This window comes from Esox lucius, chromosome 3, assembly GCF_011004845.1.
Source record: "Esox lucius isolate fEsoLuc1 chromosome 3, fEsoLuc1.pri, whole genome shotgun sequence".
Classification (NCBI taxonomy): domain Eukaryota; kingdom Metazoa; phylum Chordata; class Actinopteri; order Esociformes; family Esocidae; genus Esox; species Esox lucius.
The window spans coordinates 2039110-2053995 of record NC_047571.1 but is presented as its reverse complement, the minus strand read 5'-3'; the positions used below and the strand labels follow the sequence as shown (position 1 = coordinate 2053995).

Sequence of the window (14886 nt, the reverse complement as noted above, 5' to 3'; positions counted from 1 at the left end):
AGTGCTGTACATGCTCATACTTTTAATGTTCATACTTTTCAGTTGGCCAACATTTAAAAAAAAAAAAAACATTTGTATTGATCTTAAGTAATATTTTAATTTTCCACCAGGCACCAGGTGTTTTCAATATTGAAACTATTCACAATATTCTATTTTTCTGAGATACTGAATTTGGGATTTTCATTAGTTGTCAGTTATAATCATCACAATTAATATAAAAAACATTTGAAATATATCAGTCTGTGTGTAATGAATGAATGTAATATACAAGTTTCACTTTTTGAATGGAATTAATGAAATAAATCAACTTTTTGATGATATTCTAATTATATGACCAGCACCTGTATACCAAGTTGAGTGCGTAGGAATAATGCAATGTTCAAGTAGGTCCAACTGATTTTTCCTTCTGTGGAGGCTTTGAGAACTCAAAATGAATAAACTAATGACAATACCATCTATATGACTCAATGATGCTTATATCTCCCAATGCCTCAAACCGAGGAGAAAATAGAAGTTGATTAATTCAAGAGAACCGGCCATATCAACAAATGCATGACAACAAACTGCAAGGGTGAAAGTTATGAGTGGAAGGTAAAATAAACATAGAAAGTAAATGATTAAAAGAAAATCTTTATTCTTGAAAATATTATTAGAGAATAATGTAACACCCCTGGCCGGGATGCTAAATCAGGAGTCGGAGTCAGAGGTAAAGAACACCTGGTAGAATTAATTAACCCTAACAAGACAGCTGTGTGGCCACTGTCTACGCCCAACAATATCTGTTAACACACAGACTCTTGACAAACTCTCTCCTAGATCTGTAGCTAGCTCAGACAAGTATCACACGTTATGGTTCTCTGTCACAGGAGTGGAGCCACAAGATAGAGAGAGATGCCTGCCAAAACCCCACCCCTGGACATGCCCCTGCTGTCCCCGAGCCCCCAGAGATGCCCTCCTCACTGCGGGACGTCCCACCCGGTAAAACAGCCCCACCTAACTGTCAGGCCCCGCCCCCTAATGAAACATAACTGGGGAATTTAGAACAGCACTTTAATTGAACACAGGGTCCCTACAATAATCTCTAAATATTCCAAATTTTATTATCGAAATAACATTTTGAGTTTATTCTCGAAGTAATATTTCGTGAGAAAAAAATATTGGCGTCTTTTTATATTTTTTTCGCATGGCTGCAATATGCCACCGTACACACGGAATCTGAATACGCGTTTGCAGATTCCTGTACACATTCATAAAACTCCGTACGCATTTAGAGATTATTTTACACTTTTTACAAATCTGATTACGCACACACGGATTGAGATACAGTTACACAACTCACATTTGTAAACAGTTTTGCTGAATCTCCCGTAAATGACGCGGCGTTATTCAATGTTTCATTTTGCACATTTATTTACAGTTGTAACTTAGTTCATTTAGCGTTATTTGGGAGCCGCAGAAAAACGGAATCCAATACATTATTCCAAATTAAAAGACACCCATTGATATTTCTTTTAATTGAAGAAAATATTACGACCATACAACATAGAATTGAGAAAATGTTGGTACTATTTATACAGAATAGCAACTAATGAATGCTATGTCAACCCAGTTATTCTAGTATTGTAATTCTTATTGTCTTTTATTTTGCAATGTGTGTAAACTAACTTATGGAAAACAGGATGTTCTGAAATTGTGCTGCTTGTGGTGGTACATGCCTGAAATAGAAAGACACTGATGGAGATTCCTGATCGGACACAAGCGGTATGTTCGTATTACTGGTTGAATATAATTATACTGTTACTTATAACCGCTGATAATTATTACACATAGCTAACTATGTTCCAGCTGGAATAGGCAAATCGAAAAAGTCCTCAATGTCGTCTGGTCTCAATGGGCATAATGCTGCAGCTAATAGCTACCAGCTTTAAATTAGTTGGGGTGCGATTTAATTTAACATTACTAGTTAGCATGATTATTATTACAGTAGTTAAAGTTATGTCGCTTTGTACAAATCAGGTAAAACATCTCATGTTTGTTCAGCTGTCTCTAATTTGGTTGCAGTAGTTACTACACAACCACACAGCAGGCTAGCCGGTTTGCTACAGTCGGCAAAGAGCTAAAATCTTAAAACAACACATGAAATGTGACGTTTTATGTGGAATATAATTACAGTACTACAGTATACCTTCTTGTCTAGAGTGAAAAACTCAAACCTGCTAAAATGGGAAAACAAACGTGTGAAGCATGTTCAACCCTTAAATACTACTGTACACTAAAGTTAAAAGTTATTATCTACGACAACATCGAGAATACTACATAATTATTCTACATCAGTAACGTTAACTGGTTGTACTATTATAATTCATATTTAAAATGTCGATATTGTACTTCAGTGTTTAAAGTATAACGTATAGTAGCTATTATTAACTAGCTATCATAACTTAGCCTAGACCCCTTGAAATGTGTGCAAACATGCTAAATATGCAATTACAAAATTACTTCCAAGACTCGTACGAATGACCTCCTTAAAAGTGTTTGCTTCATAGCAAATCAACTGCACATTTAAAAAAAATACTTCAGCCAGTAAAATGGCTCCTTGCTGGCTGACTTGCTGCATGGTCAGGCTGTGAATGATCAGTAGTATTTTAGCAAACTATTAGGACCTTATTTTTGCAAAGATGACAACAATAAATATGTTATAGGCACTGTTCCAGCAATAATTTAAACAATATAACAAGCTTACGATGACCATAATAAGAATCCCTACACTTTTGTTAATGAATGAATTACTTGAATGTAGGTCTGTGAAATAGGTACTGATGGACTGTACAGTGTCCTCTCTTTTTGCAACTGTGATGTGTTCGCATCCAAGTCCCCTTTGTTCCTGTCTTACTGTCTAAAACATGTTGGTGTTTGAAAGTATTACCTTGTTTTAATAATTTATTTGCTTTATATTCATAGATAATTCACTCCATTACAGTCTACCTGTGATACATTGAAGTGTTTGTTGTTTATGTCTTTATAACAACAGTGTGGGAAAATACCTGAATAGTTTTTGCTGGTAAAGTAGTGCTTTTTTTATGCAGTGTTTACCACCCCATTTCCAAAAATGTTGGGACACTGTGTTAAATGTAAAGAAAAACAGAATGCAATGATGTGCAAATTATTTAAACCCTATATTCAGTAGAAAATAGTACAAATACAACATACCAAATGTTGAAACTGAGAATTGTTATTATTTCTTGAAAAATATATGCCCACTGAATTTGATGCCAGCTAAATGTTTCAAAAAGCTGGGACAGGTAGTGATGGATGCTGGCAATACGGTTATCAAAAAGCTCTGAAACCTTCATGACACTGCAGTGCCAAAACATAGTGTCGAAGCTTGTTTCAAAGTGCCCAAGTCACGTGATCTAAGCAAATTAAGTGTTATGTTATACTGTTTCGATCACCTATGCCAGTCCCTAAAATTTAAGCCAATGAAAATGGCCAGATTTCGAGAGTTGTTTGATGCAGGAGAGAGACAGACATTTTTATCAGAATTATTCAGTTGATTTGGAGAAATGGAGGGCGCACAAAAAATACCAAGGTCCAATGTGTGGGAAAATGTTCACGTTGTTGAACGTAACCTTGTGAAATGCATGATTTGTGAGCAACAACTGGGCTACTACAACTTGCATACACAAATTAATGTATAAGCATATAAATGTCCCCTTATATATGAAAGTCCACAAACATCAGTATTTTATACAGCCTATACTATTGGGACACATAGGCATACTGTGTACACAAATGACAATTATTAAAATATAACTTAAATGTGTCGTTATATAGGTTTACTTTAGTAGTCAAGTGTCTAAGGACATTATCCGTAACATCCTTGACATTGTCATATTGTTCCATTGCTGGTTTTCATTAACGGATATTTCCATATCTGTCTATGAAAACACTACTCGCTTCAAAGCCCCCCAATGAGGTGAGCATCTCCAGATTTAGTAATTGTTGCACGTGTCAGCTGTGCTTAAGATGTTACTGCTCCTTTATTAACATTGTAAGGTTCGTGGTATGTTCCATTATTAGACTGCGTCTAGCTCCACTTAATTGTTGACGTATCAATTGTCTATTCAGTGTTTAGGCCTATACGCAATGCCAGCGTATGCCAACCACTACACCACTTTGTGGACAATTTCTTTTCTGGGAGTCTTCCAGTTGCATTACATGTATTTGACCAGCAGATGTTGCCAGCATGCAATGTTTTGAGTGTTTCGAAACAGTGAATCCTTTTTTGGTGCAATTGTTTCAGTTAGCTCAAAGTTTCAGAAAGCTATGTTTCTCCCATCACAAGGGGCAGGGGCAACAATAGACTGGAAAAGCTAAAAAAATAAAAATAAATGGTGGAACATCTCAGTAACATGATTAGGTATAAAAAGGGCATCCGAGAGAGGATGAGTCTTTCAGAAGTAAAGATGGGGAGGGGTTCAGCACTCTGTGGAAGACTGTGCAGGCAAATAGTGCAACAATTTAAGAATAACGTTTCTCAATTAGAAATTGCAAAGAGTTTGGGAATCTCATAGTTTTTCTGTAGAGATCATTGCATGGTCTCAGGAACACTTCCAAAAACCATTGTCTGTGAACACAGTACGTCGCTGCATCCACAAATGCAAATTAAAACTCTAACATGCAAAAAAAGAAATCAATATGAACAAGATCCAGAAACACCGCCGCCTTCTCTGGGCCCTAGCTTGTTTAAAATATTTTGGGGAATACTGGACGCCACGTCCTCCAGACTATAGAGGAGAGTGACCATCTGGCTAGTTATCATCGCAAAGTTAAAAAGCCAGCATCCGTGATGATATGGTGGTTCAGTAGTGCACGTAGCATGGGTGACTTGCACATCTGTGAAAACACCATTCATGTTGAGCAGTATATGCATGTTTTGAAATAAGAAATGTTGCCATCCAGAGGATGTATTTTTCAGGGAAGGCCTTGCTATTTTCAGCAAGACAATGCCAAACCACATTCTGCATGTATTACAAAAGTATGGCTTTGAAGTAAAAGCGTGCGGTTGCTAAACTGGCCAGCATGCAGTCCAGACCTGTCAACCATTGAAAAAAAAATTGGTTTCCTCAGTTCCCAAACGCAAAAGTATTGCTAAAAGAAGTGGTGATTCAACACACTGGTAAACATGCCCCTGTCCCAACTTTTTTTTTAAAATGTGTTGCTGGCATCAAATTCATTTTTTTTTTTCAAAAACAATTTTGAGTACCGTGACGTCGCCCGGTATGGCGCAGCCGGGGCCCCACCCCGGAGCCAGGCCCGGGGTTGGGGCTCGAATGCGAGCGCCTGGTGGCCGGGCCTTCCCCCATGGGGCCCGGCCGGGCTCAGCCCGAACGGGTGACGTGGGGCCGCCCTCCCGTGGGCTCACCACCCACAGGAGGGACCATAAGGGGCCGGTGCAAAGAGGATCGGGCGGCAGTCGAAGGCAGGGGCCTAGACAACCCGATCTCTGGACACGGAAACTGGCTCTAGGGACGTGGAATGTCACCTCGCTGGCGGGGAAGGAGCCTGAGTTAGTGCGTGAGGTTGAGAGGTTCCGATTAGAGGTAGTCGGGATCACCTCTACGCACGGCTTGGGCTCTGGAACCACACTCCTTGAGAGAGGATGGACTCTTCACCACTCTGGAGTTGCCCATGGTGAGAGGCGGCGGGCTGGTGTGGGTTTGCTCATAGCTCCCCAGCTCTGCCGCCATGTGTTGGAGTTTACCCCGGTGAACGAGAGGGTCGTTTCCCTGCGCCTACGGGTCGGGGATAGGTCTCTCACTGTTGTTTGTGCCTACGGGCCGAACGGCAGTGCAGAGTACCCAACCTTCTTGGAGTCTCTGGGAGGGGTGCTGGAAAGTGCTCCGACTGGGGACTCTATTGTTCTACTGGGGGACTTCAACGCCCACGTGGGCAACGACAGTGACACCTGGAGGGGCGTGATTGGGAGGAACGGCCCCCCTGATCTGAACCCGAGCGGTGTTCAGTTATTGGACTTCTGTGCTAGTCACAGTTTGTCCATAACGAACACCATGTTCAAGCATAAGGGTGTCCATCAGTGCACGTGGCACCAGGACACCCTAGGCCGCAGGTCGATGATCGACTTTGTTGTCGTCTCATCTGACCTGCGGCCGTATGTCTTGGACACTCGGGTGAAGAGAGGGGCGGAGCTGTCAACTGATCACCACCTGGTGGTGAGTTGGATCCGATGGCGGGGGAGGAAGCTGGACAGACTCGGCAGGCCCAAGCGTACTGTAAGGGTCTGCTGGGAACGTCTGGCCGAGTCTCCTGTCAGAGAGATCTTTAACTCCCACCTCCGGCAGAGCTTCGACTGGATCCCGAGGGAGGTTGGAGATATTGAGTCCGAGTGGACCATGTTCTCCACCGCCATTGTCGAAGCGGCCGCTCGGAGCTGTGGCCGTAAGGTCTCCGGTGCCTGTCGAGGCGGCAATCCCCGAACCCGGTGGTGGACACCGGAAGTAAGGGATGCCGTCAAGCTGAAGAAGGAGTCCTATCAGGCCTGGTTGGCTTGTGGGACTCCTGAGGCAGCTGACGGGTACCGACAGGCCAAGCGGGCTGCAGCCCGGGTGGTTGTGGAGGCAAAAACTCGGGCCTGGGAGGAGTTCGGTGAGGCCATGGAGAAGGACTATCGGCTGGCCTCGAAGAGATTCTGGCAAACCATCCGGCGCCTCAGGAGAGGGAAACAGTGCCCTACCAACGCTGTTTACAGTAGAGGTGGGCAGCTGTTGACCTCAACTGAGGATGTCGTCGGGCGGTGGAAGGAGTACTTCGAGGATCTCCTCAATCCCGCTGACATGTCTTCCATTGAGGAAGCAGAGGATGAGGGCTCAGAGGTGGACTCGTCCATCACCCGGGCTGAAGTCACAGAGGTGGTCAAGAAACTCCTCTGTGGCAAGGCACCGGGGGTGGATGAGATCCGCCCTGAGTACCTCAAGTCTCTGGATGTTGTGGGGCTGTCTTGGTTGACACGCCTGTGCAACATCGCGTGGCGGTCGGGGACAGTGCCTCTGGGATGGCAGACCGGGGTGGTGGTCCCTCTTTTTAAGAAGGGGGACCGGAGGGTGTGTTCCAACTATAGGGGGATCACACTTCTCAGCCTCCCCGGGAAAGTCTATGCCAGGGTTCTGGAGAGGAGAATACGGCCGATAGTAGAACCTCGGATTCAGGAGGAACAGTGTGGTTTTCGTCCGGGCCGTGGAACACTGGACCAGCTCTATAACCTCTACGGGGTGTTGGAGGGTTCATGGGAGTTTGCCCAACCAATCCACATGTGTTTTGTGGATTTGGAGAAGGCATTCGACTGTGTCCCTCGCGGCATCTTGTGGAGGGTGCTTGGGGAATATGGGGTCCTGGGTCCTTTGCTAAGGGCTGTCAGGTCCCTATACAACCGAAGCAGGAGCTTGGTCCGCATTGCCGGCAGTAAGTCAGACTTGTTCCCAGTGCATGTTGGACTCCGGCAGGGCTGCCCTTTGTCACCGGTTCTGTTTGTAATTTTTATGGACAGAATTTCTAGGCGCAGCCAGGGGCCGGAGGGTGTCAGGTTTGGGGACCACACGATTTCGTCTCTGCTCTTTGCAGATGATGTTGTCGTGTTTGCCCCTTCTAACCAGGACCTTCAGCATGCACTGGGACGGTTTGCAGCCGAGTGTGAAGCGGTGGGGATGAAAATCAGTACCTCCAAATCCGAGGCCATGGTCCTCAGTCGGAAAAGGGTGGCTTGCCCACTTCAGGTTGGTGGAGAGTGCCTGCCTCAAGTGGAGGAGTTTAAGTATCTAGGGGTCTTGTTCACGAGTGAGGGAAGGATGGAACGGGAGATTGACAGACGGATCGGTGCAGCTTCTGCAGTAATGCAGTCGATGTATCGGTCTGTCGTGGTGAAGAAAGAGCTGAGCCGCAAGGCGAAGCTCTCGATTTACCAGTCAATCTACGTTCCTACTCTCACCTATGGTCATGAGCTTTGGGTCATGACCGAAAGGACAAGATCCCGGATACAGGCGGCCGAAATGAGTTTTCTCCGCAGGGTGGCTGGGCGATCCCTTAGAGATAGGGTGAGAAGCTCGGTCACCCGGGAGGAGCTCAGAGTAGAGCCACTGCTCCTCCACATCGAGAGGGGTCAGCTGAGGTGGCTTGGGCATCTTTTTCGGATGCCTCCGGAACGCCTTCCTGGGAAGGTGTTCCGGTCCCGTCCCACCGGGAGGAGACCCCGGGGAAGACCTAGGACACGCTGGAGGGACTAAGTCTCCCGGCTGGCCTGGGAACGCCTCGGTGTCCCCCCGGAAGAGCTAGAGGAAGTGTCTGGGGAGAGGGAAGTCTGGGCATCCCTGCTTAGACTGCTGCCCCGCGACCCGGCCCCGGATAAGCGGAAGAAGATGGATGGATGGAATACAATTTCTCAGTTTCAACATTTCATGTGTTGTCTTCATACTATTTTCAATAAAATATAGGGATGAATGATTTGCACATCATTGCATTCTGTTTTAATTCACAATTTACACAATTTAAATTTTTGCCACACGGGAAAAATATACATCTCCACTCTTTACACACATGCACATTCTGATGTCAAGGTTTTGGTCAGATTTCCTCTTCAGTTAGACATCAGGACTGCTAGGAACACCAGCAATTGCAAAAAACATGAAATATTCCTTGTGGAAGCATGAAGTGAGCTACTTTTGTTGCTCCATTTGGCCTTGTGAAATACTGCTTGCAGCTTTAATTATCATTATTCTAATGTTTTTCAGTCCTTTTTGCTAATTACTGTGAGATAAAATGGCCCGAAAAGGCCTATCTTTGCATGCTCATACAGGCCCAAGTGCCACAACCGTGTGTCCTATAGTCATGAAACCTTTTCTATATGTCCATCCCCTCAGAAGGACATTTTTTGCCAATGGAACTCAAAGGCGGCCATTATGGATTTTACACAATTTTGGATTTTGTGAAAAACGCTTCAACAGCTACTCCTATAGCACCAATGGCTGATCTTCCCGTCTTTTGATATTTGACTTCTGCAGACCAAGGTCTGTCCAAGATGTTTAAGCCAAGCCTGTTTGTCAAACAATGTGGTCGCTATTGATCATTAAACCTTCAGGTGGGTTATGAGCATATTATTGATAAACCGTTATTCGTATTATAATCCGAGTAGTTACACCTTCAGAACCTTGACAGGACATACCATGTGCATGCATTTTACGACTGACCACAGGGTGGCGATGTTGAACCAGACAACTTTGCAAGCTCATGCCACTCTGTTTGACATAGAAAGAGAAAAAATGGTGGGTAAGTCAATTTCCTCACAAGGAACAGATTTGCCATTGGAACTCATTAGTTCCGCCTTGATGGATTTTCAGCCATTTTGAATATGTGAAAGAAACTTCAATAGCTACTCATATAGAACCAATTGTCTGGTCTTTTAGGTGAAATGATTATCTATGGACCAAGGTCATTTATGACTTCATACCCCATAACAGGGCAAATAGAAACATGGCTGCTGTTCACTAATCAATCTTCAAGCTTTTGGTTTTATACATAATAGCACACAAATCAGACAGTTTTTGGCTCACCAGCCAAGGGGACTGATAGATGAAAAAATACAACTGGATGACATCACCCAGAGGCAGCATATATAGTGAAAACAATAATGGGCCCAAAACAGAGTCTTGAGGAACACCAAAACATACCTTTGATTTGTCAGAGGACATGCCATCCACACATACAAACAGATATCTTTCAGATAAATGAGATTTAAACCCGGCTAGAACGTGTCCACGTAGCCCTATATGGGTTGCTAGTCTCTCTAAGAAAAGGGAGGTATCAATATTCTCAAAGGTAGCACTAAGATCAAGAAGCAACAGGACAGATGCGGAACCTTAGTCTGAGGCCATTAGGTCATTTGTTAGTGCTATGATTGGGTCTGAAACTGGACTGGAGCATTTCATATGTTTTGTGTCTTCAGAAAGGCATTCAGTTGTTGGGAAACACACCTTTCTGATATTTTTGAGAGGAACAGGTGGTTCGATATTGGCCTATAATTGTTTGATATATCTTGATACAGATTAGATTTTTTTCAGAAGAGGCTTTATTACTGCTATTTTGAATGAGTTTAGTACACATGCGGAGGATAGGGAGCAATTAATTACGTTCAAAATTGGCTGACCTAGCACAGAAAATAGCTCCTTAAATAGTTTTGTTGGAATCAGGTCTTGTTGACAATTTGTGGGTTAAGAACTCACTACTAATTTAGTGAACATGTCCAGCGATACAGGGCCAAAATATTCAAGTGTCTCCATTGATACCAGGTCAGAGAATTTCTGGGTATTCTCAGGACAACTGAGATTTTGAGGACAATACAGTGGGTATGGAAAAGAATCCCCTTTAAAATAATCAAATTTTGTTGCTTTGCAGCCTGAGATGAAAACTGACAATTTTGTCTTTGTTTTATTCAGCTGTATTTACAACTTATTACATCCAAGCGAAATATATAATACCAACTTGCTTTATCAGTGCCTAGAAGCACAGTGAAGTCTATTATTAAGAAGTGGAAGGTATTTGGTACAACACACACCCTCCCTGGGTCAGGACGTTGCTCCAAACTGGATGCAAGAGCCAGGAGGAAACTGGTCAGAGAGGCTACCAAGAGGCCTACAGCAACTCTGAAGCAGTTGCAGGAATTCATGACAAAGAGTAGTCATTGTGTACATGTGCAAATTCTCCACAAATGTGGCTTGTATGGGAGGGTTGCAAGAAAAAAGCCACTCCTCAAGAAAGGCCACAGGCAGTCACGACTGAGCTTTGCCAAAACGCACCATGAAGATTCTAAGGTCATGTGGAAAAAGGTGTTATGGTCAGATGAGACTAAAATTTTATTATTTGGCCTCAACGCCAAACGATATGTCTGGCGAAAATCCAATACAGCTCACCATCCAAATAACTCCATTCCTAAAGTAAAGCATGGAGATGGTAATATCATTTTATGGGGTTGTTTCTCTGACTGGAGCACTTCTCAGGATAGAAGGAAAAATGGATGGGGCAAAATACTGTCAAATTCTTGAGGAAAATCTGCTGTTCTCTACCAGAAAGTTGTCAATGGGAAGAAGATTTACCTTCCAACATGACAATGACCCAAAGCACACAGCAAAACTGACCACACAGTGGTTGAAAGAGAAAAAGATGAATGTCCTTACATGGCCTAGTCAGAGCCCGGACTTAAACCCCATTGAAAATCTGTGGAATGACTTGAAGACAGCAGTCCACAAACGGTCACCATCAAATTTTACTGAACTTGAGCAGTTCTGCAAAGAAGAGTGGTCAAATATTGCAATATCTAGATGTGCAAAGTTAGTGGAGACATATCCCAACAGACTAAAGGCTGTCATTAAAGCAAAAGGTGGTTCAACAAAATACTGACACAAGGGGGTGATCCTTTTTCCAAATGAGTGATAGTTGTTTTATTTTTTTATGACATGTTGATGTTATATCTTTCACTTAGATGTTATAAGTTGCACTGAGTAAATACAGCTGAATGAAACAAAAACCTTTCAGGCTGCAAAGCAACAAAATGTGATGATTTTAAAGGGGGTGATTATTTTCTATACCCACTGTAACTACAAACCCGATTCCAAAAAAGTTGGGACACTGTACAATTGTGAATAAAAACAGAATACAACATAGATGACATATCAAATGTTTAAACTGAGAAAATGTATCACTTTAAGGAAAAGATAAGTTGATTTTGAATTTCATGGCATCAACACATCTCAAGAAAGTTGGGACAAGGCCATGTTTAACACTGTGTGGCATCCCCTCTTCTTTTTATAACAGGCTGCAAACATCTGGGGACTGAGGAAACAAGTTGCTCAAGTTTATGAATAGGAATGTTTTCCCATTCTGGTCTAATACAGGCTTCTAGTTGCTCAACTGTCTTAGGTCTTCTTTGTCGCACCTTCCTCTTGATGATGCACCGAATGATTTCTATGGGTGAAAGATCTGGACTGCAGGCTGGCCATTTCAGTACCGGGATCCTTCTTCTATGCAGCCATGACATTGTAATTGATGCAGTATGTGGTCTGGCATTGTCATGTTGGAAAATGCAAGGTCTTCCCTGAAAGAGACGACATCTGGATGGGAGCATATGTTGTTCTAGAACTTGGATATAACTGTCAGCATTGATGGTGCCTTTCCAGATGTGTAGGCTGCCCATGCCACATGCACTCATGCAACCCCATACCAGATGCAGGCTTCTGAACTGAGCACAGATAACAACTTGGATTGTCCTTGTCTTCTTTAGTCCGGATGACATGGCGTCCCAGTTTTCCAAAATGAACTTCAAATTTTGATTTGTCTGACCACACTTTTCCACTTTACCACAGTCCATTTTAAATTATCCTTGGCCCAGAGAAAACGCCTGCGCTTCTGGATCCTGTTTGGATACGGCTTCTTTTTTGACCTATAGAGGTTTAGCCGGCTAAAATCACAACATGAGCCCATGTTGTGATTTCCATTACAGTATCATTCCTGTATGTGATGAAGTGCCGTCTGAGGGCCCGAAGATCACGGGCATCCAGTATGGTTTTCCCGCCTTGACCCTTACGCACAGAGATTGTTCCAGATTCTCTGAATCTTTGGATGATATTATGCACTGTAGATAACTTCAAACTCTGTTATCTTTCTCTGAGAAACTCCTTTCTGATATTGCTCCACTATTTTTCGCCGCAGCATTGGGGGAATTGGTGATCCTCTGCCCATCTTGACTTCTGAGAGACACTGCCACTCTGAGAGGCTCTTTTTATACCCAATCATGTTGCCAATTGACATAATAAGTTGCAAATTGGTCCTCCAGCTGTTCCTTATCTGTACATTTAACTTTTCCAGCCTCTTATTGCTACCTGTCCCAACTTTTTTGGAATGTGTAGCTCTCATGAAATCCAAAATGAGCCAGTATTTGGCATGACATTACGAAATGTCTCACTTTCAACATTCGATATGTTATCTATATTCTATTGTGAATTAAATATAAGTTTGAGATTTGTAAATTATTCCATTCCTTTTTTGCTCACAATTTTTACAGTGTCCCAACTTTTTCGAATCGGGTTTGTATTTATGGGGGAGTGAGCTATTTGTTTTCTAATTGTGGAGATCTTTTCATCAAAAAATGTCATGTATTCATTACTGCTGAAGTGAAGACCCACTTCACTTGTTTAGCATTACATTTTTAACTTTGCAACTGTGTCAAAGAGACATTTTGGATTGTTTTTGTTCACCACAATCAGGTTGGAGAAATTAGCTGATCGAGCAGATGAATGCTTTTCGGTGTTATTGTGTACTGTCTATTCAGGCTAGTCTAAATACTTCCAACTTGGTGGAAGGAATAAGTCTAAGGTATGATTGTGGCAGTGTGTTGGACCTGAGACATGTTGGACAAAACCCATTAAGTCAATTATGGTTTCAAAAGCTTTTTGAAGAGGGTCATTGACTTTTCCATATGAATTATGAAAACACCAAAAATGTGAAAAGTGTCTGCCATGACTACAAGGTTAAACTAGAATTCAGGAAATTCATTGAGGGACATTGTGTATGGCCCGGGTGGCCTGTAAATGGTAGCTATGAAAAACGGTTTATCAGCCTGGTTAGCTTTCATGAGTAAAACTTTAAAAGAATGAAAACCAGTGATGTGTTTAAGTGTAAAATTATATTTACTATAGCAACACCCTTCCTTTATATTTAAATATAGCAACACCCTTCCTTTTCGGGATGCGCGGGGGATATGAGCACTAGTGTAGCCAGGAGGAGAGGCCTCATATAGGGCAGTAAATTCATTAGGCTTTAGCCATGTTTCACACAAGCCAATAATAGACATCCAGTCTATGATCAGTGATTAATTAATTTACTGCAATTGCCTTGAAGCAAGGGATCTAACATTAAGGGGTCCCATTTTAAGATGGGAAGCAATACTGCCATTTTTATTAATGACCGAGGTGAAAGAAGGCTTTATATTAATAAGGTTGCTATTGTTTGCACTAACTTGTTTAACTTTTCTCATCGTGGAATAAGTCACAATCTCAATAGGCAGTCCTATGCTAACTGCTCTGGCTATGCTATCGACAGACTCTACTATACTAGCAGGCTGGCTAACAGCCTGCAGCCTGACCTGCACCCTATCTCATGGTGAGGCTATAGGAGTGAAACTCCTGTCTATGTTCCTAGATGAAAGAAGAGCACCACTCCAGCTAGGATTGAGTCAGTCGTTCTTCAGCAGATCAGGCTTGGCCCCATTTCTGGGAGAGTCACAAAAAGAGAGCCAGTTATCCACTCCATTGGAACCAACAATTTCTGGCTCCCAGGTGTCTTTTCTACAGGTAACGAGCTGAGATTAGGAGCACATTCTAATAGGGAGTGCTCCTAATCTCACCTTGTTACCTGTATAAAAGACACCTGTCCACAGAAGCAATCAATCAGATCCCAAACTCTCCACCATGGCCAAGACCAAAGAGCTGTCCAAGGATGTCAGGGACAAGATTGTAGACCTACACAAGGCTAGAATGGGCTACAAGACCGTTGCCAAGCAGCAACTTGGTGAGAAGGTGACAACAGTTGGTGCGATTATTCGCAAATGGAAGAAACACAATAATTGTCAATCTCCCTCGGTCTGGGGCTCTCGCCTCATGGTGTTGCAATGATCGTGAGAACGGTGAGGAATCAGCCCAGAACTACATAGGAGGATCTTGTCAATGATTTCAAGGCAGCTGGGACCATAGTCACCAAGAAAACAATTGATAACACGATGCCGTGAAGAATTGAAATCCTGCAGCGCCCGCAAGGTCCCCCTGCTCA

At 43.0% G+C, this 14886-nt stretch overlaps 1 protein-coding gene across 1 annotated transcript in view; it reads left to right on the top strand.

Annotated features, from left to right (window-relative positions):
* The first annotated feature begins 1684 nt into the window (after nucleotides 1-1684).
* The window catches only part of LOC105007163 (histone deacetylase complex subunit SAP130-like), an 80117-nt gene continuing 66915 nt past the window's right edge, over nucleotides 1685-14886 (top strand). The window contains 1 exon segment of the mRNA XM_013132490.3: nucleotides 1685-1761. The gene's annotated coding sequence lies outside the window, so the exon portion shown is untranslated.